The 27,279-nt window shown below is 40.0% G+C and overlaps 1 long non-coding RNA gene across 1 annotated transcript; it reads right to left on the bottom strand.

Annotated features, from left to right (window-relative positions):
- Window positions 1-1,709: 1,709 nt before the first annotated feature.
- On the bottom strand, window positions 1,710-12,314 carry LOC120097710 (uncharacterized). Its single transcript, XR_005495280.2, has 3 exons — window positions 12,213-12,314; window positions 2,461-2,519; window positions 1,710-2,058 (listed from the first exon to the last, which is right to left on the bottom strand). It is a non-coding gene; the product is annotated as an uncharacterized LOC120097710 (long non-coding RNA).
- Window positions 12,315-27,279: the final 14,965 nt, after the last annotated feature.

The following is a 27,279-nucleotide window of genomic DNA, read 5'->3' as shown; positions in this document are numbered from 1 at the left end:
GAAGGGTGTTGTTTCCATAATTTCTTTCTCTGCCTGTTTATCCTTTGCTTAATGGAGGGCTACTGATTTGTTTGAGTTAATTTTATATCCAGCCACTTTGCAGAAGTTGTTTGGCAGATATAGGAGTTCTCTGGTAGAATTTTGGGGATCCTTTATGGATATTATCACATCATCTGAAAATATTGATACCTTGACTTCTTCCTTGCCAATTTGTACCCCCTTGACCTCTTTTTGTTGTTTTGTCTAGCGAGAACTTCAAGTACTATATTAAATAAACAGGGGGAGAGTGGGCAGCCTTGTCTTGTTCCTGATTTTAATGGAATAGCTTTAAGTTTCTCTCCCTTTAATTTAATTTGATGTTGGCTATAGGCTTGCTGTATGGTGCTTTTATTATGTTTAGGTACGTGTTGGATTTTGTCAAATGCTTTCTCAGAATCTAATGAGATGATGATGTGTTTTTTTTTCCTTTGAGTTTGTTTATATAGTGGATTGTGTTGATGGATTTCCATACATTGAACCATCCCTGCATCCCTGGGATGAAGCCTACTTAATCATGGTGAATGATGTTTGTTTTTGACATGTTCTTGAATTTGGTTGGGCAGAATTTTATTGAGTATTTTGCCTTGATGTTTAGATAGTAACATTTGGAAAACCATGTATATTCACGTGAAGCCAAGCATTATGAAGTAGTCTAGGAAAGTCCCCTAAACGCTTACTTGGATTTCTTTTTTCTCTTGTTCCTATCCTCCTTGAGGGCTGGTTTATATACATCAAAACATAATACAGGTAAGTTGATGAGTGCCTGACCACAGTCAAGATTTGGAATTTGGAAAGTTCATAACCACATGTCACCTAGACACATAGAGGGAAGGACCTCCAGGCTTCAAAAACAGACAAAACAAAACAAAACAAAACAAAAAAACCAACCAAAAACCAAACCAAAACAAAAATCATACATTCACTGTCAGTGTGTGGATTACACAAAGTTTCAGCAATTACACTCACCATTGTACGGCATACGCCATGTTTGCGTGTATATTTGAGGAAAATACGGTTCAGGTGTGGTACCCTATCACCGTTGCCAAGGTCCTGTCTTCCATGTAGTGACAGATAAAAGTGTGGGGGACAACTGTTGCCCTGTCACTGTAACCCAAAGCCTTTGAAAACATAAGGGTCCAGGATCATACACATCTATGATAACCTGTATTTTGGATGAACAAATTTCCAGCAAATATCACTCAGTTGTAGCATATGGGAGATATCACTTAAACTAAACTATAATAAGCACATTTTTTTTTAGATTAATGGTCTCATCAGGATAATCTTTTGTTTAAAATCCTAAGGCTTATAAACCTAGTGATCAGAACTTTCACACATCAAATGCCACAGATGCCCACATACACAGACAGCATCCTGAAGACTGAAGAGGTAAAGTGGATATGGTGTTTAATTTAGCAAAAAGCCTCTACAGAGGGCAGAGTAAAGTAACTCTTTCACAAGACACCTTTATTCTGGCTAAGAAAGAAAAGAGAGCTAACCCCATTGCCAGATCCCTGCAGCGCACAGGAAATCAAAAGAAATAAAACTAACACCATTGAACAATAGAACCCACAAAACTGCTGGTCATGGTAGGTATCATCAAATATTTGAAAGACTGCCTCGTGAAGCAGGAGTTAATTAGATTCACTCTGTTAATTCTGCAGGGCAGTGCAAAGAACAATAAAAAGTTTTGGAGGGAGCTCGGTCTTGGTCTTGCCTCATCCTGGGGACACTCTTAACACTTCGAATGCTTTGTAAACAGGTTGAGCCAGGCTGTATAGCCAAGGGCAACATGCCACACCCACCTCTCTCTGCCTAGGATAATGTAGATGGAACTGTGGCTCGGGGGGAGATGCCCTCACGTGACCTCACGCACCCTTCTGCCTCCAGCAGTGAATGAGTTCTTGAACTTGGTCAATGAGAAAATAGAATGTCATCCAAACCTGCTTGTTTATCTTTCAGATTCTTTGACAGTTAAGATAGAATTTTACTCTGATTTCCAGCTGCCTTCTGTGTTGCCTGCAATGGAAAAAAAATGAATTTTAGATGAGCACTTCTGTAGTTTCTGCAATATGATTACCTCGGGCAGTGTTTCAAGTGTAATTAAAATTCTGTTTGTGCTCCTTGAAATACACAGAGATAAGCACGGTGGGGTGGGATCCTTCTGATTTGCGTAGTTATCTAAGCGAGCCTGGTAACAGAGTTATTCTGGATCCGTGACATTCAAATGAAGACTAATTCCCTCTGGTCAGTGTAGCGCTCTGAGTGTGAGCCCATGGTGTTCTAGAACAAGCTTGCTGTCACTCAGAAGGAAGGGAAAGCTGGGGGGGGGGGGCAGGAGGGGACGGATGCTGGCCTGGATGGCTAATGTGTAGCCTGTTCTAACAGAGCAATCTGGGTTGCATTTGAAGATAAACATACCTATGTGCTTTCCAAAGCTGGGTGGAAACTCACTTCCATATCAATCGAGTAAAACAGAGCTGTGAATTAAAAAAAAAAATGAAAACATAGAAGCAAGAGTATTGTTGCCTTCCAAGAGTCAGGAAGAATAATAACTCACATTATCAGAAAGGGCAGCACAAAATTACCCGTGCAAAGAACAAGCGAAGACGTCTTGCTTTCCCTTTTTGGCCCCCTTGCTAGCAATTTAAGATCAAGATCTTGGAAGGAACTGCAGTCCATCTTAGGCAGAACTGACAGAAAACACAGTTTCAATTACCAGCAGGTGACAATCGAACACCGATGTTAGTGTTTTTTAAAACAAGGTTATTTCTTGCTTTACAAAGGTGACTATTTATAAATGACTGAACATGGCCTCTCTAGCAAATAATGGTGGTACTGCCTTCAAAACATACAACTGCTTCGGGTTTGGATACTAATACAGCGAAAGTGCACTTCTGTTGTGTCTTAGCAGTCCTGCTAATGGGAGAAAAAGACACCATGCCACAATTTTTGGATAAAAAATATTAAGCATTTATTTATAATAAGTCCCAAGGGACCTACTAAAATAAACATGGGCACTAGTCACTTCTATTAAATGAAAATTCATGATTTCATTTTTGCTGCTGTAGGGCATATTTCTCAGGTCATATTTAAACATCTATGCATGAATGGCTATATGTAAAATGATGAATGAAATTAATCTATGTGAACAATGCATATTCTGTGGGGCATACTCATCCTATATCCCAGAGGGTTATACTCATCCTGCATCTCAGAGCTTTATACTCATCCTATATCCCAGAGGTTTATACTCATCCTGCATCCCAGAGGTTTATACTCATCCTGCATCCCAGAGGTTTATACTCACCCTATATCCCAGAGGTTTATACTCATCCTGCATGCCAGAGGGTTATACTCATCCTGCATCCCAGAGGGTTATACTCATCCCGCATCCCAGAGGTTTATACTCATCGTATATCCCAGAGATTTTTACTCATCCCGCATCCCAGAGATTTTTACTCATCCTGCATCCCAGAGGATTTTATTTATCCTACATCAGAGGTTTTCATTCAACATACACCCAAGAAGCTTTTAACTCACCCTACATCCCAGAGGTTTTTACTCATCCTACATCAGAGATTTTTCACTCATCCTACATCCAAGAAGCTTTGAACTCATCCTATATCCCAGAAGTTTTTACTTATCCTACATCACAGAGGTTTTTACTCATCCTACATCGGAAAGTTTTACTTATCCTACATCCTAGAGGGTTTCCCGCCCCCTGTTATCCTGAAATCACTAAACAATTCCCAGATAACTTAATTTGTAACTCAAATTAAAAAAAAAACAAAAACCTCAAAACTCTCCTTTTCCCCAAATTATTCTACCATTTACCCTTGTAGCTATCAGTATGAACTCCTGTTTTTTTTTCATAGACTCAGTTTTCAGTGAAGTCACTTAAGCCAGTTCTAAGTTAAAAGCAGCCTGAGAAGACTTTGATGGGCTTCACGGTATTCTTCCCAAAGGCAGACACTGGAGGGGGGCTCCCTGCTCCCCCTTTCTTTCTAGAGTTTTCCAAATAGCTCCCAGTTGTTTGGTGCATTTTAAGACACGAGTTAATGTTCACATATTTAACTTAGATTATCTCCCATCCAAGATGAAGGGTTTTAGGGTGCCAAATTACTTCACCAGCTCCCCCTACACACACTCCTTGATTCCATTAACCTTAGTATTTCAAAGCAATCTAATTTTGGATAAATTGCTTTCCTGTGTTTTGGCTGCTAGCTTTTGACAAACGTGTTTTAAGTTTCACTCAAAGGCTAATTTTTCTTATTTTAACCACGGAATGCTTTACAAATTATGCTAGCAAGATGTCTTTTATTTCTCAAGTTTTCGTTACTGAGAAATTATAATTTTTGAAGCTAAAAAAAAAGGAAAGCTTGAAAATGTTATACTAAACTAAATATCACTGAGTGGCTCACATTCTAGAACTTTATTATTAGGGGAACGTGATTCAGGTTACTGCCCGCCTAATAACATTTAGAAAATATATTGGTGAAAATGATCAGTTTTTAGAAATTTGCTTGTTTTGAATTTTTAAGTGTTTGAAGTTTTTCCAGTGAGAAAATATAGTTGGCTGGTTCTCAAATCCAGAACTTTCCAGTTAAGTCTACTTCACTTTCAATATACATATGTACTCTGTCTTTTCTTCCAAGGAGGGGGGGGGGAGGGAGGGAGGGATGGAGGGAGGGAGGGAGGGAGAGAGAGAGAGAGAGAGAGAGAGAGAGAGAGAGAGAGAGAGAGAGAGAGAGAACACCTACCACTTCATGGACTCAAAGAAGAAACGGTCACTTAAGAAGTATTTACTAAGTAAAATGATTTTGTGTTGAGATTGATAAAAAGCAAAGAAACAGGCATCTCCTAACCACAACCATGCAGTTATTGATATAGGCTTATCTTGTCTGAGCTGAAGTGGGCATGTGTCAAGGATGAACTGTGACCAGGAAGAGTAATAGATCTGTGTAGCTACTGATCTTCAAGCCATTCTCCTAGGCTGGCCCTGAACCATAACTTTTATATACATTATCTCATTTCTCCTCCACAGACATACAGTTATCCTTGTTCTTACAGGCAAAGGCAAAGTCTTAGAGTCAGTGCCCATGGACATGTAGGAAATTCTCAGTTCCATTTCAAACACAAATCTGGCTTGAACCCCATGTCTGTATACTTTTTGTTTAATATTCTATTTCAGACTATCCTAAATGTAGTGTTTCAGAAACGGTAACTATTACTTATAGGAACAACTTCCCAGAGACATTAGCACTTGTGTTGAGAAATGAAGGCCTAGCTGACTGGATGGACTGGAGGCACCAGGGTGGGGCTGAGGGGATCAAGGGGTGGAGCTGGGGGGTCAAGGGTGGGGCTGAGGGGGTGGTGGTCAAGGAATCATTTCCGGCAAAGGGAAAGATTAACTTCAAGAAAATCCAGAAGATGGGGTTATAGTGAGGTTTAAGGACCAACAGATAGTCCAGTTGGACTAAAATGAAACGGGATTGAGAAAAAATAGATGCGGCGAAAAGAAAGACAACAGTCATTACTACAGTACATGTGTTCATTATTAGAACTTTGAGAGCTCAATAGCAAGACACAAGAAATAATAAAAGTTTAACTTTCCATAAGTGAAGCTTAGCAAAATCTCAAATTATCATCTGAGGCGAGGTAGGTTATTAATATTCTCTGTTTTTCCTTCTCAAGTGACAGTCATTATTATAATGAGGGATCTCCAAAGTAATTTGTATTTCTTGGAAAGAAAGTATTAAAAATTTAAATGCTTTCACGTATTAATTCGTGAACCTATGCTACTTTGGAATATTAACAAACATATCCAACACCTAGGAATGCTACAGCAAAGTGAACAATAGATTGTTTATCCACACATACTCATTAGTCACAATTCCCTAGAGATAATTTGTCAGTCTTTTACTTAATCCCATGGCTTATTATCTGCTAAAAAAAAAAGAGGACGGTATTTTATTCATAGCAAGGCTGTGGTCAATTCTTATTATAGACATGGATCTTTTGCATATTCAAATCTACTCAGAGATAATGTTTTCTTATGCCCTTCTGAAGACATATATTTTTAAAGTGTTAATGTAGCTGTTCTCAGTATAAACATATGAACATGTACACATGGCTGTGTTTATTCTTTCCCATTTAGCTATTAGTGATTATTCCAAAACGCTCAGTTTAACACCTCCCTATTTTAGGAATTTAGTCGCTCATGAAAAAGAAAAAAGACTGCACTCAGAAACACAGTTTTCTCCCCCTCACCCTGCCCCATTTTGAACTACAAGGAAATTATTTTTGCAAGGCTACAACTTGTTTGCCATACCACTGAGTCAGAGATAGACTGCATCTCTGTCTTTTGATTAGCAAGCAAGAATTCAAACAAGCCCGATCATGCATGAAGGCATCTAATGGAATTCAAATATAAATATAATTGACTAGTGCCGGAAGCGCAAAATTTGTGTAATTTGCATGGCAAGGGCAGGGTTAACAAATGAGAAGGAAAAGACCCAGGAGCAGCTTCCAGAGAGGCAGAGATGAGAGAGGTGAGCATTTCCCTGAGCTTCTCTGAAATGGTAGTTGATCAAGCAATTAATACAGTTAAAAACACAAAAGCACCCTTGGACCTTAATCTACCTGAGGAGAGCGATCCAAACCAAATACATAAAATTGATTGACTAAGACAACTTTCCAGTGAGGTGGAAAGTCTCATAAAAATCCAGAAATGGAATACAAGGAACAAGGTCATTTGGGCCATCCTGTCTGTCAGCACTGAATTAGTTTGTCGTGATTAAATACTGCTCAGTTGGTGTGGGTGGGACTCCATTTTGACTAATGAATCCACACTGAAACTCTAGTTACTATTTAAAGTGATTCTTCCCAGCCCACTTTGCACCCTTCCCAACTACACCCACAGAAATATTTTCCATTGTAAAAGAAAGAGTATTAAGGACTAGGATCTGGGATTAGGGATTTGAGTTCTTGCCTTCTGTGGCCTTCAGGTACCAAAGACGCAACATGCTACCATATTGCATGGTTAGAAATAAAATAATAAAATAGTCTTCTATCAGTCTTTAGGGATGGCCAAACTTGATGGTAAGCTTTGGTAATCTAGGGATGTTGTCTGCATTTGTATATCACTGCATCCTGTTTCCTGGCATGTTGCCTTAAAGTTTACTCAATATTTGTTGGGTGTCTCTTGCCTTATTTATTGACAAATCAAGAACCAATTTGGGGGGGGGGGTGCTGGAGAGATGGCTCAGCGGTTAAGAGCACTGACTGCTCTTCCAGAGGTCCTGAGTTCAAATCCCAGCAACCACATGGTGGCTCACAATCACCTGTAATGGGATCTGATGCCCTCTTCTGGCACGTCTGAAGACAGCTACAGTGTACTCATCTATAATAAATAAATAAATCTTAAAAAAAGAAGAAGAACCAATTGGGGAACAAGACGTTGCATGAGAACCTCCTCTTTCAAATACTTGCTGAGAAGATTAATGTTTGAGTGTATAATGTCCCTTTATACGTCACAAGTTGGGTGGCCTTGCTCTATGAAGAAGGGATACTGTTCAGGGGAGTCACTCTTCTGAAAAGTTTGGGAAGACAGTTAAGTAATTGAACAAGGTTAATGAAAGGAGAACTCTAATAAACCACATTGGATAGTTTATGGATAGAATTCAAAATTCACACCAATTTGCAAGGTTGGAAGTTGAAATTTCAGAGCAGTTTCACCAGGCAGCTGTCTCCAGGCTTGCCCTCAGATATCTTCACCACAGCTAGGGGTCTTCAAAGAAAAGCTTGGGAAGTAGCTTCTAGACAGCTGTTGGGTAAGGCTCGGGTGTGCATCGAAAAGGAAACACTCATGCTCACACATACAGGTATTTTGTGATTCACTTGACATTTGAGTATAGAGATTAATAATGCCAGATATTTGGATGAGCATAGAATCCCGTGATGCACTTAATACTATGGATGTGGAACATGGCTGGGTGGAACTTCTGTGTTCCAGGCAACCTACTCTCATTATTCCAATATATGGCAGTGGAAGCAAGAACATGGTTACTTGGGAAGGTTTCCTTTCCCTCTAAGATAAACTCCCTACAGTACCTCATAAAACTTAACCCTTAGGTATCCTGACCAGTGGTTCTCAACCTTAATTCTGTGATCTTATGATCACATGTTCCTCATCTTGTGATAGCCCCAGACCATAAAATTATTTTTATTATTACTTCTTAACTGTAACATTACTTCTGTTGTGAATCTTCTTTTAAAGATTTATTTTATATATATATATACACACACACACACACACACACACACACACACACACACACACACTGTAGCTGTCTTCAGACACACCAGAAGAGGGCATCAGATCCCATTCTAGATGGTTGTGAGCCACCATGTGGTTGCTGGGATTTGAACTCAGGACCTCTGGAAGAGCAGTCAGTCATCTTAACCACTGAGCCATTCATCTTTCTAACCCCTTCTGTTGTGAGTCTTAATGTAAATATCTATGTTTTCTGACATAGATACCTGTGAAAGAGTCATTCGACGCCCAAGTCATGACCCACAGGTCGAGAATGGCTGCTGCTATATGTTTGTAATACACAGTCCGATCAAAACCACTGGGATAGAATGAAGGCCTATTTCAGGAGCCATAAGGTTGCCCAGGGTACTGTTTTGAGTTGGAGGCAGGTAACAGTGATAGCACAAAACTTCAGTGAGGCATGGCTGGCTTCAGAGAGACACAATTTGATTAAAGGTATAAGTGCTTTATCTGTGACTAAGGAAGTTGTGGGGGAGTCTCAGTCCTAAAGGGCCAGTCTAATATTTGAACCAGTTTGATTCTCAAACAAATAGGCCATGGTAGTCTCTAAGAACTAGGGGGAATCTGCCAGTGTGGTACTCTTTCATACATTGCTTTCCTTTCCCAGATAAGTACTTAGGGTGACCTGCGAGGACAGGGAAAGAGCAGGCAGCCTCTGGTATCTTTCCCCTCCAGTCTGTCTCTGTGGTCAGCACACTGCTGGTAGAGTGTTAGATGTAAATATGTCAACAAGGTGAGATGACTAGCTGCACCCATTGTAGAATCCCCATTCTCCTGGTACGAAACAAACCTGCATGCTCATTTGAGTGATTTTGTGTGCTAGTTAGCTGCTCTTATGTTTGAATTAAAACTTGAAGCCTACAGTGTGAAAATACAGCAGGGTTGGCCATGATGCTCAGTGAATGAACACTCACTGGCATCGGTAAGGCCCTGGGTTTCATCCCCCAGCCTCCCAATAAATCGATCAGAGAAAAATTACATTTTTAATTTTTTATTTACATAGAAAAACATTAAATAAAATTCAAAACACACACACTAACTAGGAGTAAAAAAGCAAAGCAAAACAACACAAAAAACAGAACACAAACAAAACAAAATCTGCCTGGGACAGGGAGATAGATCAGTGGGTATGTTCCCTTCACATGCCTGATAACTAAAGCTAGAGACAGTGTCTACCACAGGGACATGTCAAAGCATGGAGAGCTGGGGCAGCTGGCCACATTGCATCCACAATCCGGAAGCAGAGAGTGATAGGTGGTAGCATCCAGTCAAGTTTTTAATTTTATACAATCCTAGATCCCCAGGGAATGTGTTCATCCCTAGTTCAGATAGGTTTTCTCACAACATTAACATGGTCAAGGTAAGCCCTGCCCTTGCCCCGCCCCACCTTGCCCTGCCCAGGTCATGCTCAGAGGCCAGCTCCCAGGGTATTCTAGGTTCTGGTCAGTTGACAACACTATTACAGTAGCACAAGCCTAAAGTTCCAGTACTCTGGGAGTCTAGGCAGGAGGAGGAGTTCAAGGTCCCCTTTAGCTGCACAGTGAGTTGGAGGCCAGCCTGGGTTAACATGAGACTGCTGGAACCCAAAAGGAAGCAAGAAAACAAATTAAAACCCCACCTAAAATCCCCATATTTTTGGACCTTTGGTGATACTGTTCCCCTCCTGTTTGAATAAGTACCCATTTTCATTTTTGCAGATTTTGTATCCAGCCTTGTGTGGAAGAAATAGCAAGAAGACATTTACTGATTCTCTATGGCTTGATTAATGACATGGTTCTTATAAAACTCCTCAATAGAATAATTTTCTTAGTGTTGTTTTCTTTCCAACCAATATTCACCAGCTTCTAGAAGCAGGTGCTCACATTAGATGTGGGAGAAGGGATTAAAGTTCAGGGCCAGCTCACTGAAACCCATTAATGTCCTTATGCCTTTACTAGAACATAGCATCATCTGTATTGTTCCAAATAATTTTAGATACTGAGATACTTTACAGACAAGACATTGGCTGTCTCAGTAGTGATGTACAAACACCCTGGCATCTTCTAATGGTACCCACAGTGTTCATTGGCACCTAATTGGTCATGTACAACCCAAAGTGGGAAGGACGGTTACTATAATTCCTGCTGTACTACGTGGTTTGGTTGTTGTACACATTGCTCTCTTCCTCCTTAGTCTTCAACCCAGCTTCTGAGCTGGCATATTGGGACAGTACTATGCCATTTCATCCATGTTTGCTTCATCAAGCTGCTTTCTGTACTACTGGATTCCTTGGAATAAGAATGATTCCAATGCTCTTAGCTTCTTGTTTTGATAGATAATTCCCCAGCTGTCTCAGGTCTTTTACTCCGATCTGCAATGTTTCCTTCAGTATCTCCTAGCACAGTAGGCTAAGACTGATTGAACACCTCTAAATGAAAGGATTGGGTTCTGTTTGATTCCCCTCTTGGATGGGGGATTGATTTGTGAGGTCTCCGTGCACTCTGATAAAAAAACACTTTATGTTTTTAGTTTTTAGGTTTTGTTTCCACTTAACGCTGGAGCCTGAGATCTTGTTTTCTAGCCATCAGATTTCTATTCTCCCAGCATCTAGCTACAAGATCAATGGAGATAGATGAGACCTCCAAGTGGCCGGCTTCTTTCTTTCTATATCTGACACTTAAAAAGAAAAAGAATAACTACTTCACACCTGTCTGAAACAGCACCCAGCAAAATCTCAGAAATATCTGTCACTATTTTAGACTCTGTGAGCCACACAGGATCCAGTATGGTCTATGTAAATTAATGAATTTGATGAGAGTAGCCATGTTCCGACAATTTTTAAAATTTATTTTTGCAAAAGCAGGTGGCAAGGCTGGATTGACTTGGCCTACAGCCCATAGTGCGAAGCCCTAAGTGAAGGATACATCTTAGATATTTCTCCCGAATCCTCCTCAATCTCATTTTCTACTCTCCATAAAAACACATGCCTCTACTGGTCCCACTCTGACCCCTGTGGGTCTTAGTATTTCAAATATCACTGCCGTCCTTGGTTAATATGACCTACATCTATGGCTGTAGTGACCTCCACAACGGTTCCTAACCTTATTTAGGGTCATCCGAAACTTAGTTATTTTGAAACAGTTCAGACATAGATAATTGTCTTTCTCCACACTGGGAGAATTCTCTGGCTGGTGAGGGGAGTCATTTTTTTCCCCTCTGATCAAATTCCCTACTCTAAATATTATTAAACCCCACTGACTAAAATATATCTTCCTCTGTACCCCTTCTTCACAGGCATCACAGGGTTTTTTACTTAGCTTGCCTCTTAGATTAACAGCCAACATGGCCACTGTCAGTATTCTAAACTAGTGGGTGGCTAGAAGAAGTTAAAACATGATCTGTTACCTTGCAAGGAAATTAGAGCCCTGGGCCCCATGAAGACTTTCGGTCTTGTAGAGAGGGAGTTGGAGATGAAGAGAGACTGACCTCCTGCCAAGGATGAGAAGGCCCACGGCCGTTTTGCTTTTTGGCCACATGTAAAGAAAGAAGCATAAGCCAGGTGCTGGGTGGAGACAACAGTGGAAGGACCAAGCATGGGGAAGATAGCCAGACTTTCACCCAAGGGTGGCAATAGCTATTCTTGCCTTGCGTGCCCCTTGAAGCTAAAACAGGGATGGGTCTAACATCTAGGATGGAGAACCCGAAGGTTTCTGTGAAGCTTTTCAATTGGTCCTCATCTTTGCTGGAGGAGGAGGTAAGAAGGAGGGGAGTAGAGGGAGGAGAGGGTGCCTATTTCATCTGTCTAAAGCCATTTATTAACCCTTTAATGGTATCTTGCTTGGACTATGAGAAGTACCTTGTAGCTCCTGCTTCCTACACGGCAGGTGCTGAACCTCTCAGGAACCTCACTTCTGGTCCAGCTGGTAGACCGAATCCTTAATAGAAACAGAAAAAAAAGGAATGATTAATAAACAAAGGGGGAAAGGGGAGAGAGAGAATGAGGGAGGAAAGGGGAAAGAGGGGCAGAAGTAAGATATTATTATGGATTAGGAAAGTGGGTTAGGAATTTTTACAATTATAGCATCAGTTATTACATTTTCTATACAAAGTGCTATTTCTCTGTCTGATCTGCAAATGCCTGACATTTATTATCTTAAGCAGATAATGAACCACACAGCAAATGTTCACGCGCCTTCTTCTTCTTCCTTTCAACATAAATTTTACAATGTAAAACTGCTAAGTTTCCTAAGTATTTGAGCTGCGGATGTGGTGGTTCCCATATCATAATGTTGTAACAATGTCTTGGTAAATTCTTTGTTATAGATCACTAATCCAATTTTAATCTATTTTTAAACTACAAATGGGAAGATTAAAACATTTTCTTCATAATTGATATTATTGAAATGTGAAGATAATATACAGTTTATTTTTCTTGTAGATATTGTGTGTGTTGTTTCAATTACTATATCAGCTAAAGATATTTCCCGATTCGAAATAGACCCTCCAATAATGAGTCATAATTGGACTTAATTTAAGCCACGGGTGCGGTGCGGTGATTCAGCAGAATCAAGTTCCGTGCTTCCTGAGCAGGTGTCTGTAGGATTAGGATAAATCACACCGGGTGACAGCTGAGAATGCAAAGGTGGGCAGCACATGTCAACTGCACAGCACACACATTGTGGCTACTCAGTGCCTGTAGCTAATGTCACCGGAGTTGAGCGACAGCTGGATGGGGTGAACAGCTTATCTAGAAAATAATTTGAGGAACAATAACCCTTTTATTTATTTACGTTCAACAGCAAAACTCTTACGTACATAGAGGCCTTAAAATTGCACTGTTTGGGAGGAAAATCAATGAGGTAAGCAAGCGGCCATTTCTGATACAGCTGGAATGGAGCCGGTACTCTGGCTGTTTGACCATCCACACTGCAGCTCTATAGAAACAGTGCTGACTCATCCCGTGGAGATGTTCACTGGTTCCCACATCGGCCCAAGGCTTTACACCCTGACAGGTAAAGCTCTGGTGGACAGCAATTCACACTTTGGTTTACAAAGCAACTTCACGATCCTGCTTTTAAAATCCTGTTACTCTAGGTTATCAAAGATTTTAAATAAATGTAGACATGATGGTCTTTGTAAGGAGGTCACTTCACGGAGTCAACACATTGGCTAGGTTTGACGATGTATATGTGCTTACCATAGAGTAGCACATAACTTAACATCAGTTCTCAATTTAAAATGCGTGTGACTCCCACCAGTAAGAAGAAATGTAAAGGTTTTCTGTTTTCCTTGTTTCTAGAGTGTGTGTGAACTTTGATCTATAAGACTTGAAGGAGCTCTAGACTAAGCTGTGGTAAACAGAAGCACCTATCAAGGTTGAAAACAATATAAAAAATAAACTATACACACATGCCCACTTATGTAGTACACACGCAGTCTATCTAGTCAGGTCTTTGCTAATTGAAACACAGATGAGTCTACACTTGAGAAGTCAGCCCTAGCCTCATGCCCCAGTCAGCACACAGAATGAATATACAGGCAAACCCATTGCCATTTGGGAGTCAGTGATCATGACGATGGGCGTCATCCCAGGAAGGAAGCAATAGAAATGGCGGTCCCCAGTCCTGCTTGAAAACATCCCAGAATAATTCCAATTGCCTCAAGAGATAGGATGAAATTTCCAGGGAATTCCATGAGATGTTTAATTCTTAGCTAAATTGGTTTGAAATTTTCATTACATACAAGTAAGAAAGTCCAACAACCCCAAAACTAGACAAAACAAAATACTGGAACCAGACCTGGAAGAAGAAATAAAATCACTGGCTCAATGCGGAATGAACCTTAGTGGCTCTGACAGAAACTTCCTTGCCTAATATATTCATTATATTTCACTACATTTCCATTTTAATTATCATGAAGAAAAGGCAGCCACCCTTTTGCCAAGTGCAGTAATTTATACTCGCAATGGTAAGATAAGTAATACCACTCTAAATACATCATAAACAAAATATTTATTAGGAAAGCCTCATTAGCATGCATTTCATTCTGATAATAAGGTTTAGGAATTTAAATTAATATCAGTGTTATTCGAGAACATGGCTATTAACATTTAATAATGTTTAGCATTTATATAGTCCTTTGTGTTTCCAAAGTACTTTAGCCATTAATTAATTAAACCCCAAATTATCATTGTGAGCAGGTTCAGCTCATGGTTCTCTCAGTTATAAAATCATATTCATTAAGTATTTTAACTTTTCCAGCTAGAAGTTCTCAGCAGCAGTAAATGTCTTGGAAGTTCTCTCTTGCAGTCAGGTGGACGGTCTACCCAGACAAGAACTCAATGGATGCCTATCAGGAACTCTGTTCATGACCGGTGAGGATCAGAGATGGACAGCTGACAAGAAAAGAGAACTCTAAATTGCCACGGCATGTCTTGGTTTCTGTTCTGCTGGTTTTATTACAGATACTCAGACTCCATTACCACACACTGAGATACCTGTCAAGGTCATCCTTAAAGGTCAGACTTTAACATGGAACCCATACTTAGTATTTATTCAGCTAGGATATGGCACACACAAAAAGTGTCCTCTGATTTAAAAAGGAGAGAGAGGGAGGGAGGGAAGGAGGGAAGGAGGGAGGGAAGGAGAGAGAGAGAGAGAGAGAGAGAGAGAGAGATTCTAGCAAGAAAACCTTCCTACTTGGAGGATGGGGCTAAATTGTCATCTGGAGAACACACAATGAGATTTAAGTGGACACTATCACTAACAGCAGTGCTTTGGCCTCACAATGGACATTACTAACTTGGGTCTTCGCAGTGACTGGCTAGGCTTGTGAGGACTTTCATCCAAAAAGACTTCTCAACTGGTGTTAGTTCCCTTCCAGACAGAGAATGTCAAGCAGGTGCTACCAATCCACAGGGAGCACTAGATTGCTTCATTGTGGACTTTGAAACCCACACAGAGCATCCTCGGGTAGGGAAGAACAGCCTCTCTCACCCTTGGTTCTCTGACAACAGTCTTGGGCTGTTCCCTTTAGAGAAGGGGCACTCGGCTTTGAGACAGTTCCCAGGCTGGTTATTTGCCTTAGTTTGTAGAATAGCCAGAAGCCAGTCCTTATGGTTATCCTGAAGAAGCCAGGGCACCACAGGCTATTGGCTTCCTATTGGCTTCCTCAGATGGATAATTGTTTCGAGGCTAAGCTCAGAAAAAGTCTGGAAACACGGGGCCCTGATTGAAGAAAGTGTGGATTTATTATCAGCAAGGAGAAAGAAAATTACTACCATCCACCAGAGTGAAGAAGAATGCAGGAATAGACTCTAAGTACAGTCACCCTGGGCTCTGCACCCTGCCTGCCTTTGCTCTCTGCTGGGTTCACAAGCATCAGCCTTTAAAATACAGATGCACCAGAGTAGTCAGGATAATGGGCTCCATCTCCAGTGGTCCAGAACCTTCCAGGTGGGAGTCACTTTATACAGCAGATCAAAATAAATGTAACACTTTTTTTTAAAAAAAATAAAATGTGCTCAGCATTATACAGCCCCATAAATCCTAAACATGCTACAAAATTCCCTTCCTGGGGGATGGAATTTTCTGGGTTGTAGAGACAGTTCATTTTCCATGGGTCTTCACTACTCTGCTGCTAATTTGAAACTACCCTTGGGATCCTCAGTGCACATGTGCTTTGTTACAGGAAGAGACAGGTAGGGAGGCAGGAAAGGAGGGAGGGAGGAAAGAGGACAGAAGGAAGGAGGGAGGGAGGGAGGAAAGAAGAGGGAAGGAGAGAGGGAGTGCGTTTGCCATAACCTTAAAATTCTATGAGTAAACAAATGCTACACTGATAGGAAGACATAGCAGATGAACTTAATTCATTAATTCATTAATTAATTCATTAATGGCTCTTATGACCACATGCAATAAAATCTCAGACTCTTCAGATTCAATATTTAAAGTTTCCACAATGTCATGTCTGACTTGCCATTCCACATCCTTTCCTGTCTGCTGCACACATGGGGCTCCAAGAAGGCACAGTGCATCTGCCTGTTCTCTGATACACTGCTGATTGTCCAGTTCTTCTTGGGAGGGAATATGAGAGGGGTATCTCACACCCCAGGCTTTCGTCTGAGCTGTCTCCATGAACTGAGATACTCAGAAAGTTTCCAGCCATCCCCAGTCCACCTGCAGGAGACAGAGCTCACCCTCACTGCCTTATTCTCTGAAGCACATGGGGCTTTCAAACATGGCCAGGGCTCACATAACAGAACTGGATTTTTAAAGGAAACCAATTTTTTCCATGCTTGCAACTCTGAAACAGAACTGAACCTCAACACAGTTGATTTAGGGGAAGCCTTATACCACAGAGCTCTCTCAACAGAAGCCTAGCACAAATGTGAGAATTTTGACTCAGAGATAGGATGGACGCTACTCACAGACTCAACCAAGTGAAAGAAACCGAGCTAGGAGTACTTCAAACTAATAAAAGAAATGGCCTTTCTTTGGAAAACTTCCTGGGCCAGAAGCTGCGATGTAAAGAATTTGGATGGATTCAAACACACAGGCATTGCTAAGGAGAAGGCTGCTGGCTGATTCTGAGGAGCTGCAGAGCCGTTTGTGAGACTGAAAGCAAAATGAGGAAATTCTGTGGTGTCTGAAAAAACATGGCTACCAAAGTCCAAAAGCGGGGTGCCTACAGTGGCAGGGATGGCGAATTCAAGGGCCACACAAACAAGAGTCAATGTGTAGAGCAAGCCTGGTGTTACCATTAATGTGTGTGCGTGTAATGGAAGGGCGGAATATGCGTGTCTGAGTGGGGTGGTTGCCTTAACTTAGCAACTGCTTTATACATACAATCAACATGAGATTTCTAAGATGTGGAAAATGAGAATTTAAAATGTCTTACCTATAAGCCAAATGATTTTCTAAGTCTTTTTTTTTTAATTTTTAAAATATGTGTTTGGGTCGGTATGTACATATGTGAGTAGCAGGAGACACTTGAGAACTCTGAAAACAACTTACCCCAAGTTTTTTCACACTCCCATTTCTAAGAAATTATGAGCTAATGGGATCATCTCAATAAAAGGAAGGCACACATGGAGAAGGGAAATACAGGAAGTTGGGGAGGAATAGGTCAGATCTGGTTGGATAGCCATAGAGTCAGGAAAGGACTTCCTGTCTCCATGGATATTTTTAGCAATTTGTTTTACCAGGAACTTCCTTTACCATCATGGAACCAGTGCATGGTCAGAAGATGGAAATGCAGGACAAGAAGCCTGATGACTCAAGTTCAATCCCCAAGAGCCACATAAAAGGAACAGAGAAATGTGCCTCAACAAAGCTGTCCTCTGAAGGTGGCACACACATGCACACATGCACACACACACACTCACACACACACGCACACACACAGAGAGAGATATACACACTAACACAGATACACAGACACTCACACACACACTCACACATACACACACACATACACACACACATATAGACACTCACACAGAGCTATACACCTACATACATACACACTCACTCATATATACACACTAACACAGATACACAGACACTTCCCCCACACACACATACACAGACTCACACATACACTAACACACTTAAACACACACACAACAATGATATCCACACACTCACACACACATACACACTCACACACATTCTCACATACACTCACACACGCTCACACAGAGACATATACACAGACACTCTCACACACACATACACAAACTCACACATACACTAACACACTTAAACACACACACAACAATGATATCCACACACTCACACACATTCTCACATGTGCTCAGACACACTCTCACTCACATATACACATTCATGCAGAGACATAAAAATATACTCACACACATTCACATACACACTCATAAACAAACTCATACACACACATACACATAGACACTCACACACAAACCCATACACACAGAGAGACACACATTCACATACACACACTCATAAACAAACTCATACACATACACATAGACACTCACACACAAACTCATACACACAGAGAGACACACATTCACATACACACACTCATACACAAACTCATACACACACATACACATACACACAGACACTCACACACAAACTCATACACACACAGAGACACACACATTGACATACACACAAACTCACACATACACTAACACACTTAATACAATATGCACATAAAACAGTGACATACACACACTCTCACATACAGCCGTGACATACACACACAGACAATTATACACATTCAAAAATACATTAATAACACACACTCACACATGCATATACATTAGTAGCATACTCATAATAATGATGCACACTCATATACACACGCTAATAGCACACATACACACATACATACAATTTTGAAGTGTGAACTGAGGTGGGCAGAGGATGTTCTGAAACTGAACAGATTACCATTAATCAGTTCACCCTCTATGCAATTCAGAATTCAGCGACAATACGGCCCACTTAAGGCAGGAAGAGGGTCTCGGGCTGATTTGTAATTTTTCTGGTGAGCCTATTTTCCTCAATTGTGAAAAAAAATAATTAATTAATTAGCATAGCGCAATTCATTTCATTTTATAGAATGCTATGCCCATCCCCTCTTGAGAATGCATGCAGGCACAAGGCAGATGCTAACACACACCCAGCCCCTCCTATGAGAGGTCTCTTCGGGGATTTAAAGCATCTCTTGTAAGTGAAGTTAAATTCCATAGGAGGAAAAGATTACATATTATCTTGTATACAATGGCTTTTCCTCCCACTTCTCTTCCTGAGTCGAAAGGCAAATGATAGAAAATAAAAGTGAGGCTCAGAATTACATTAAAGCTTGGCAATTTGTGAGCTGTTATGTTAGTGATGATTTTGTGTCTGGTATAAATTCTCAGCACAATGGATCCGGCTCTGTACCACGACACGCATTAACATTAATAAGAGCCGTGCTGCTAAATTCCTCAAATCTCTCCACTGAATGGGACACTCTGGGGAAGCGGATGTGCAGCAAATGGTAGGTCAGGGAGCAGAGCTAAGCCGGGCTGGAGAAAACCTTAGGAGGCAGGGAACGCTAGTCAGACAGCCACATTTAGAGCTGCTAGACTGACAAGCTGCACACGGCCTGCAAAGTTAGGTGGACTGGCCTCAGCTCTTCTCCGTGTGGACTTGGAAGAGTCACTGTTCTCCCCGAGTCCTATTGCGTTATGTGAAGCTAACACAGTGGTTATTATTTAATAAACACAATAAAAAGACTGGATATTACTGCAGGTACGTGGCAAAGGTCTTGGAGTAGTTTGTCCTGGCAGTTCAATTTAGGAAAGAGTTCAAATTAGAAATGTTATAGTTAGTAAACATTCTTTTAACTAGTCAGGATAAGGAGTAGATGGGTAGAATTTTTACCTCCTCATTTGCGTTTATCTTACAGATGTGTTGATTTATAAAGCTATTAAAATACAACCTCCATTAGTGAAGTGTGCAAGTTGAGGAGTGTTGAACATGGGTGTTGCATAGGATGACAACCATATTCAAGACAGCCCACCACTGTGCCCACACTTCTTAATCAGCCTACATTAACCATCTGCCTTCCTCAGCTACCACTGAGGTGGTCTACATTGTATCACTAAGACTAACTTTACCCTATCTAGTCTCATTTTATTACTAAGTAACACTCTGTCCCATAAGGCGTTCATCACTAACCTTCCAGGTATCTGGATCTCCCAGATGTATCCAAATGAATCTGTTGCTAATGTCAGTGTTCCATGTCTAGGAGATGGGTTTTCATTTGGGGAACGTAAGTCCTAGAGACTAGGTGAGCTGTTTGTGTCCTGTTTTAAGAAGCTGGTTTCATATTATCTATCTGTTTTCCAAATTGGCACTGCCTTCCTACCCACAGTTCTTTATAGATCCTTGGGTCCTCAGGTATGTGCAGCAATCACCGTCTTCTTCCACCTGCGACAAACTTCCACATGCCAAGATGTTCTTTAAAACTTCACATATCTCAGTTTGTATTCATGTTGGCCAAAAGTCCAGGCCTAGGGTGGTAGACTCATTAATCAGAGATATACAAACTAAAGAAAGCCTGCCATCTAGCCGACGTCCTCTTTGGAACCTTCTTTAGTCCATGTGCTATGGCAGTATTAGATTATTTTTAATTAATTTATTTACACTAAATACTTCCTCCTCTTGGTCCCTCCTCATAAAGACTCCCCCCCATTCTCCTTCCCCTTCTCCTCTGAAAGGATGGGCCTGGGGAATCTCTCTACCCTGAGGCATCAAGTCTCTGCCAGGGTAGGCGCATATTAGACTCTTTAATGTTGTAGCAATGAGACCCCCTTTCACCCTGGCTCTTGGCCATGATCTTCTTTTGGCTCCAAGCTGCCTGCTTTCCTCAGCCCGTGGTACCACTCCATCCTCTAAGCCAGCTCCTCCGCACAGAGCTCTCAGCTCTGATCCTCTCTCTCTCACTGCCCCACTCTGTGGACTTATTGCTCCAGATTGTAAAGGCTCGTGTGGTTTACCCTTGAGCACTACCCACAAGTCCTCCCTGTATTGAAGCTCACAGTCTCATCTTCCAAAGTCCTTCTTCTGCGAGGGCATCATATTTATAGCCCCTGCCCACATTTAAGAAAGGGAGATCACACCACAGCATCATTTAAGGATTTCGGTCATTGGAGGCCATCTTGGACTCCTGGGTAGTACAGAACGATTAACTTGAAAGTAAGCAGCTCATAGTTTTAACTTCCGTTCCCCGTTCCCCTGCTGACTAAGGCTAAGTAGGCATTAGTTATGTGTTCGTGTGCAGTCTATACATTTTTTACAGTAGTGTCCAGTAATAAGATTACAATTTTAACTGATTCCTCCGTCTCCATAATACCATTTTAAAAGTTTTAAATATATTATTCATGCTAAGTCTCTTGTATTTATATAAAATCAATATCCTAAGATCATTGGTTCCTCGGATCCATAAAGATTCTGTGTCTTGCATCCAATCTTTCCTCCAACTGAGAACTTTGGAAGTTTTCTGCATAGATGTCTTAAAATGTGTGTGAATGTATCCCTGATATGTTCCCATCTTTGTTAGTATTGCTATTTAAATTGTACTTGATGATAGTCTACAGACACTCCACTGATGCTTGCCTATGGAGTTTATATGCTATGCCTTCACCACAACCAACAGTTGCAAGATCCATTCTGAAGATTCCTTGAAATTTTAGCATAAAACTCATGTCATCTGAAAGGAGTTTTGCTTCTTGCTCCTCAACCTGGACAGCTTTCTTTATTTTCATTCTCTCTTTGCCCCGGCTTTGTAGAAGTTAGAACAAAGAAAGCACATACCGCTGACTAGTGCCCTGCCTTCGTGGAAAAATCTCTATTAACTCTACTGGAGCTACAATATTTTCTAAACTTTGTCAGATTGAGGATGCCCTCAACCTTCTAGTTGTTGGCCGCCAATGAGGTTTTTGTTGTTGTTCTGAAGTCATGAATCAATTGCAAATTTATAAAATAATTCTTCTACATCTACTGAGATGGTCATGCAATCTTTTTCTTTCTCTGGTTTTTAATGAAGTCCATTATTTTGTGTTAGCCTGCTAATGCTATGCATATAAGTTAAATCATCTTTGTACTCCTGCAAAGTTCCAGGTGGTCCATCATGCATTATCTATTGCATGTATTTTGCACTTCTAGAAGACATGAGTTCAATTGACAGGCTCACATGGACAGGCTCACAATCACCTATAACTCCAGATCCAGGGAATCTGATGCCCTCTTCTGGCTTCCAAGAGTGCCTGTGTGTGTGTGTACTCATTATGTACCCCCTCACATACCCATAATTAAAATTAAAGAGAAATCTTCCATGAAATTATGTGTCTGTGTTCTTGAGGATATTGACTTTGGTTTTACTTACTTACTTTGAAAATATGTTTTACTTTTACGGATCTTCACAGATTGAAATGAGGTTTGTGTAAAATTGCTTTTCTTTCTGTGTTTGATAGAATTTGCCAGTAAAGATTTCAGACCTAGAGTCTTTCTCTTTACAGGTTATTAAGATCCAAATCTGCTTCCAACATATCCAAGTCATCAACCTGTCATTAAGGAATGAGCTTTGGAAGTCTTTTCTAAATGGAGAGTTCCCAATTTTGTCTGGGTGTTTAATTGTGATAAAGTCACTCACAATATTCTCGTATTATCTCCATCAATTATGCAAAATGGGTAGTTTCGCCCTTTGGTTCTAATATTGGTAATTTGTTATTAATTTGTATTTTGTTCAGTCTATTTAATAACTAAAAAATATGTTGAATTTCTCAACAATTCTGTTTTCTCCTGTTGACCTTGTTGTTTGGTGCTGTTTGTTTGCTGTTTTTAGTTTTTTCTGCTTTTTTATTAAATTACTATTTCTGCTTTCCTTGGATTTAATTTGTCAGTTTTATGGTTTTCTGAAGTGGAAGGGAAGACCATTTCTTCATTTCTAGTAAAGGCATCATTTGCTTTTTTTAAAAAAGCCCAAGCACTAAATCTGTGCTAATACAAACATAATTTTTGTGTAGCATTTTAATTTTCAATAGTGTCAAACTTTTTTCTAGCTTTCTATGACTTGTGAATTACAATGGAGTTTCTTGCTTGTTTTTAAATACTTGAAAAATTTACAGATATTTTTCTATTATTGAACTCTATTTTAATTCCTATCTGGTAATTAAAGATATTTTTTGTAATTTATACACTACTAGGAAAATTGTATGTGTGTCTGTGTGTGCATGCCTCAGGATAGAGTCTATCTTGGCCAGTATTCTAAGTTCACCTTATAATTCTTTTCATGGTTGTGGTGCTCTGTTACTTGGGTCAATTTATTTGCTAATATTGGTAATGTCTTCTAATATGATCAGTTTTCTGTGCACTGAGCTAATCAATTTGAAGCCCTTTGTTTTACTTGTGGATTTATCTGTTTTATTTTTGCATGGTTGCATGCTCATGAGCCCTGTATTGATAAGCGTTTATCTACCACCAGGTGCAAAGACATCTACCATAAAGCTATCAACTTTTGTCACTATGAAATGACAATCTTTTTTTCTTTTGGTAATATTTTTATCTGACATGTATTTTTCTTGATATTATACAATCACTTAAATGTTACTTTGTTAATATTTGTAGACTCTGTCTATATTAGTTTTCATAAATTTAACTCTCAATAGCTGTTTCTTTACAGCTCAAATTCAATCTTGGTGATGTCTTCTTTTAAAACAGAGTCTGGGGCTGGGGATTTAGCTCAGTGGTAGAGCGCTTACCTAGGAAGCGCAAGGCCCTGGGTTCGGTCCCCATCTCCGAAAAAAAGAACCAAAAAAAAAAAAAAAAAAAAAAAAAACAGAGTCTGATAATGTTTGTATTTAAGATGAGATGCTTAAAGCATATACATAAGACGTGATATTGATTTTTTGATAGTAATCGATTTTCTTGTCATGACCTTTTCTTTTCTCTGGTCTCTGTGTTTCCTTTTCTTTATTTCTACTTTACTTTGAAGGGACTGAGAGTTTCAGGGATTTCTCCCATAGTCTTCACCACTCTCAGGGCTGTCCAGTGCCGTCTTCATCTCAACACAGTATTTTCTAGCTCTACAAGTCTGACTTGGGTCTAAGCACCCACTGTTTCCTCAGCCTGTGTGAACATACAGAGACTGATTGTAATTTCTAAAACTCTCTTTTATGCTGATCCTGCTACACTTCCTGTTTCCGTGTCTTTGCTTGCCCTTATTATGGTTTTGTCTTTTGTCTTGTAGGTCTCCTAAGTTCCCCATAGTTGATAGCAATTATGAATTTATACTGTTGGATTCTGGGTGTTTATTTTGAGCTTTGTAGAAGCAGGTTGATCCTTGTGAGGCCTTTCTTACAGTTTTGATAGTTTGGAGGCAACTTTTGCTCCAGAATTAACTGGGCAGCACAGCTGAGACACTCTCCTGATTTTCATTAGACCATGGTGAGATTTTCCACGTGAGCTGTTGAGAATGTCCACCTCTGTGTCTCTTCTGCTTTAGCCTAAGTCTCTCCCTCACTTTTTGTAGCCCCTCTACAATATGAGCTTAGCAGTGCTGAGTAGAACATTCTAGGAGGCTCTTCAGCAGTGCTGGGATCTGCTATCTGTGCTATGTTTGTTCTTATTGCTTCTATACCCCACTGCTTCTGCCTACCTAGATTTCCCCCAATCCCCAGCTCTATCTCCTAAAATCAGGAATACTACCCTTTTCTGCAATCCCTAAAATCACCAGACCAGTCCGTGTGCCCTGCAAACCTGCCCTCAGTTCCCCTTCTCTTGAATAATATTGATCCTCACTGCCTCTGGCCTGATACATAGAAACCATTGTTTCATATGTTTTACGTAGGTTTTTCAGTTGTGTAATAAAATCTCGGTCCAATTACCCTGCAAGGATAGAAGTCAGTGATCTTCAATCTTCCTAATGCTAAGACCCTTTAATACAGTACCTCACAGTGTGGTAACCCCCAACCATAACATTATTTCATTGTTACTTTATAATTGTAATTTTGCTATTATGAATTGCAATGTAAATATCTGACCTATAGAATAGCTTATATGCAACCCCCAAAGAGATCATTTCCCACAGGTTAAGAATTGCTGCTAAAAGTAGAAATTTGTGCTGTTTCTCTCTTTAATAATATATATATATATACATATATATATGGATATAGAAAAGTATAAAGAATGACATCTGAAATTTTCTAATAGGAATAATCTAATAGGAAGAAACACTTTTAATAATATATTAAAAATTTGCATATATACACTCATAGCAAGCTATTCTTTAACTTGCCTTTTGAGTGAATAAAAGTCAATTTGTACAATTAGTTTTAAGAGGGCTCCAATTCCAGTAAAAAGATACACTAAAGTTATTTAACTCATCCTTCCTAAATGGGCAGTCAGACTTCCCCAATGTACAGTTTTTAGTTTTGCCTGTTGAAGCTCAGGCAATCTCACCTGAAGCTGATTTTAAAGTTTGAAAACTCCTGTTCGGCCGCTTTGCCTCATACACATGTTGCTGGAATTCTTTAGTAAAGAGAACGGTGAGAAGAAATACAACTGATTCTAGTGGGTAATGTTCTGACCTAAGATTGGTTGAGTGTGGAATTTTTGTCTTTAGCTCAGTCTGAACTCTCTGAGAAAATTGAGGTTTTTAGACTCAATTGGATGGAAATACCCAGGACAAGGCTTAAACTGCTCACCTACTGGCAAAGGAACCAGAACTTCACAATACTTGGGCAAGTTAATTTGCTAGAGGCAAACAAAACATTTTAATCATGGATGGTGGCCCAAAGCTACACGAATAGCATACAATACAGATGAAGGGATAGGCGGTCTTAGCCTACTGAAATAATTGGGTGATTGAGTCTATGTGCCCACAGACAGTGATCCCTGAGTTTGTACCTAATAGTTGTGTTTTATAGTCTCAGCAGAGAGCTCTGGATTTCAGCATAATGAATAATGAATAGCACAGGTAGAAGTGTTATTCAGTTTGAGTTGAGCTATGTTAATAGACACTGAGGTGAATCTGTAATCACCTAAAGTAACCCACCTTAATATATTTTACGTTTGCAAAGCTTAAAAAGACAAATAGCTTCAATATCTTCTGCAGCAGAAAAAAAAAGTAGATTAATGTTTACCTAGCAATCAGTAGCCCTAATTTTCTATTGGTCTTACCAACAGGGTGTATTCCACGAGGTCCAGACTGCATAAATTGCAAAGGAAGTAGAACTGAAGTGCACAGGCCTTAAGGAAAGAACAAGTTGAAATCTATTCTTTCTTCCCCGCTTAGTTTTTCGACATTTTAATTCTGAGAAACTATTAATTAGTTTTTGGCCGAGTGTTCCAACTTTAATAATAGACATACAGGAAGACAAGCTTTCAACAAAGAGAAGATTTAATGCAGACTTGTTGCCAGATTAGAATAAGAGTGACATTCTATGAGGAGTCAAATCACCGCAAGTCCCATCCGCAAACGGGGAGAGCCGTGGGAAACGCTGTCTGGAGGAGCAGGCGTGTGAAGAATTGTCTGAGGACACACCCAGCCTTTAGGGCTAAGTCCTTTGGCTAAGATTGGCCTTTGAGTGTCTCACGTTCAAGATTTGTCTACTCAATGAAAAGCTTTGAGAAAATAAAATTGAGAACAAAAGTTCACAAACTGCATAACCACATTCATCTTGTTTTGTTGTTTTTAGGAAACATTACTTTGCATTTTTATGGTGTCTAAAGGCAGCAGGCAACAGCCATCCCCGCCTTTACAGGCTCAGTCAACCATTGGTTGAGTTCTGTCAACGAACCCTACAGCGTGCTGACCCGGAGACACAGCGAAGAGGCGCGATAGGCAGCGACTACTTTTGAAAACTTCACACAATTAATTACTGCAAATAAAGGTAAAAGGTCTCGAGAGCAACTTTCAGTTCTCTAATCGGCTGTGTCCTTGTTTTCATAGGCTGATGTTAAAACGTTCACGGTTTTAAAAATGTAATTACTGAACAAAAATCCAGGACTTCCGAACAAAAGGATAAATTGTTAATAATAAATAATGCTACAATAAATAAATAATGCCAACACTCGTGAAAGAAGGGAATCATCTGATTGGCCAGTCAGAATAATAGTTCCTTTATATGGAAAATCTTAAGGACTTGCTACAATGAGGAAATGTTAGACACTAGGACTCTACTGTATAAGAAGATGGCCATGAACATATAATATTTTCCTAGCCACTAAGACGCTACTACTAGGGCATGGAGTTAATTTTGTGGTTATGAAATAAACTATTAAACTTGAACAGTAAAATCGACTTGATAGAAATCATAAACATGGCTAAGATAGAAATATTGTCATAGCTACTTTTCCCTTAATGCAATTTCATGTTATAAAAAGTTAGTT

The sequence above is a fragment of the Rattus norvegicus genome, chromosome 1 (assembly GCF_036323735.1).
Source record: "Rattus norvegicus strain BN/NHsdMcwi chromosome 1, GRCr8, whole genome shotgun sequence".
NCBI classification, from domain to species: Eukaryota; Metazoa; Chordata; class Mammalia; order Rodentia; family Muridae; genus Rattus; species Rattus norvegicus.
The sequence above is the reverse complement of the archived record's forward strand: the minus strand, read 5'-3'. Positions and strand labels throughout refer to the sequence as shown.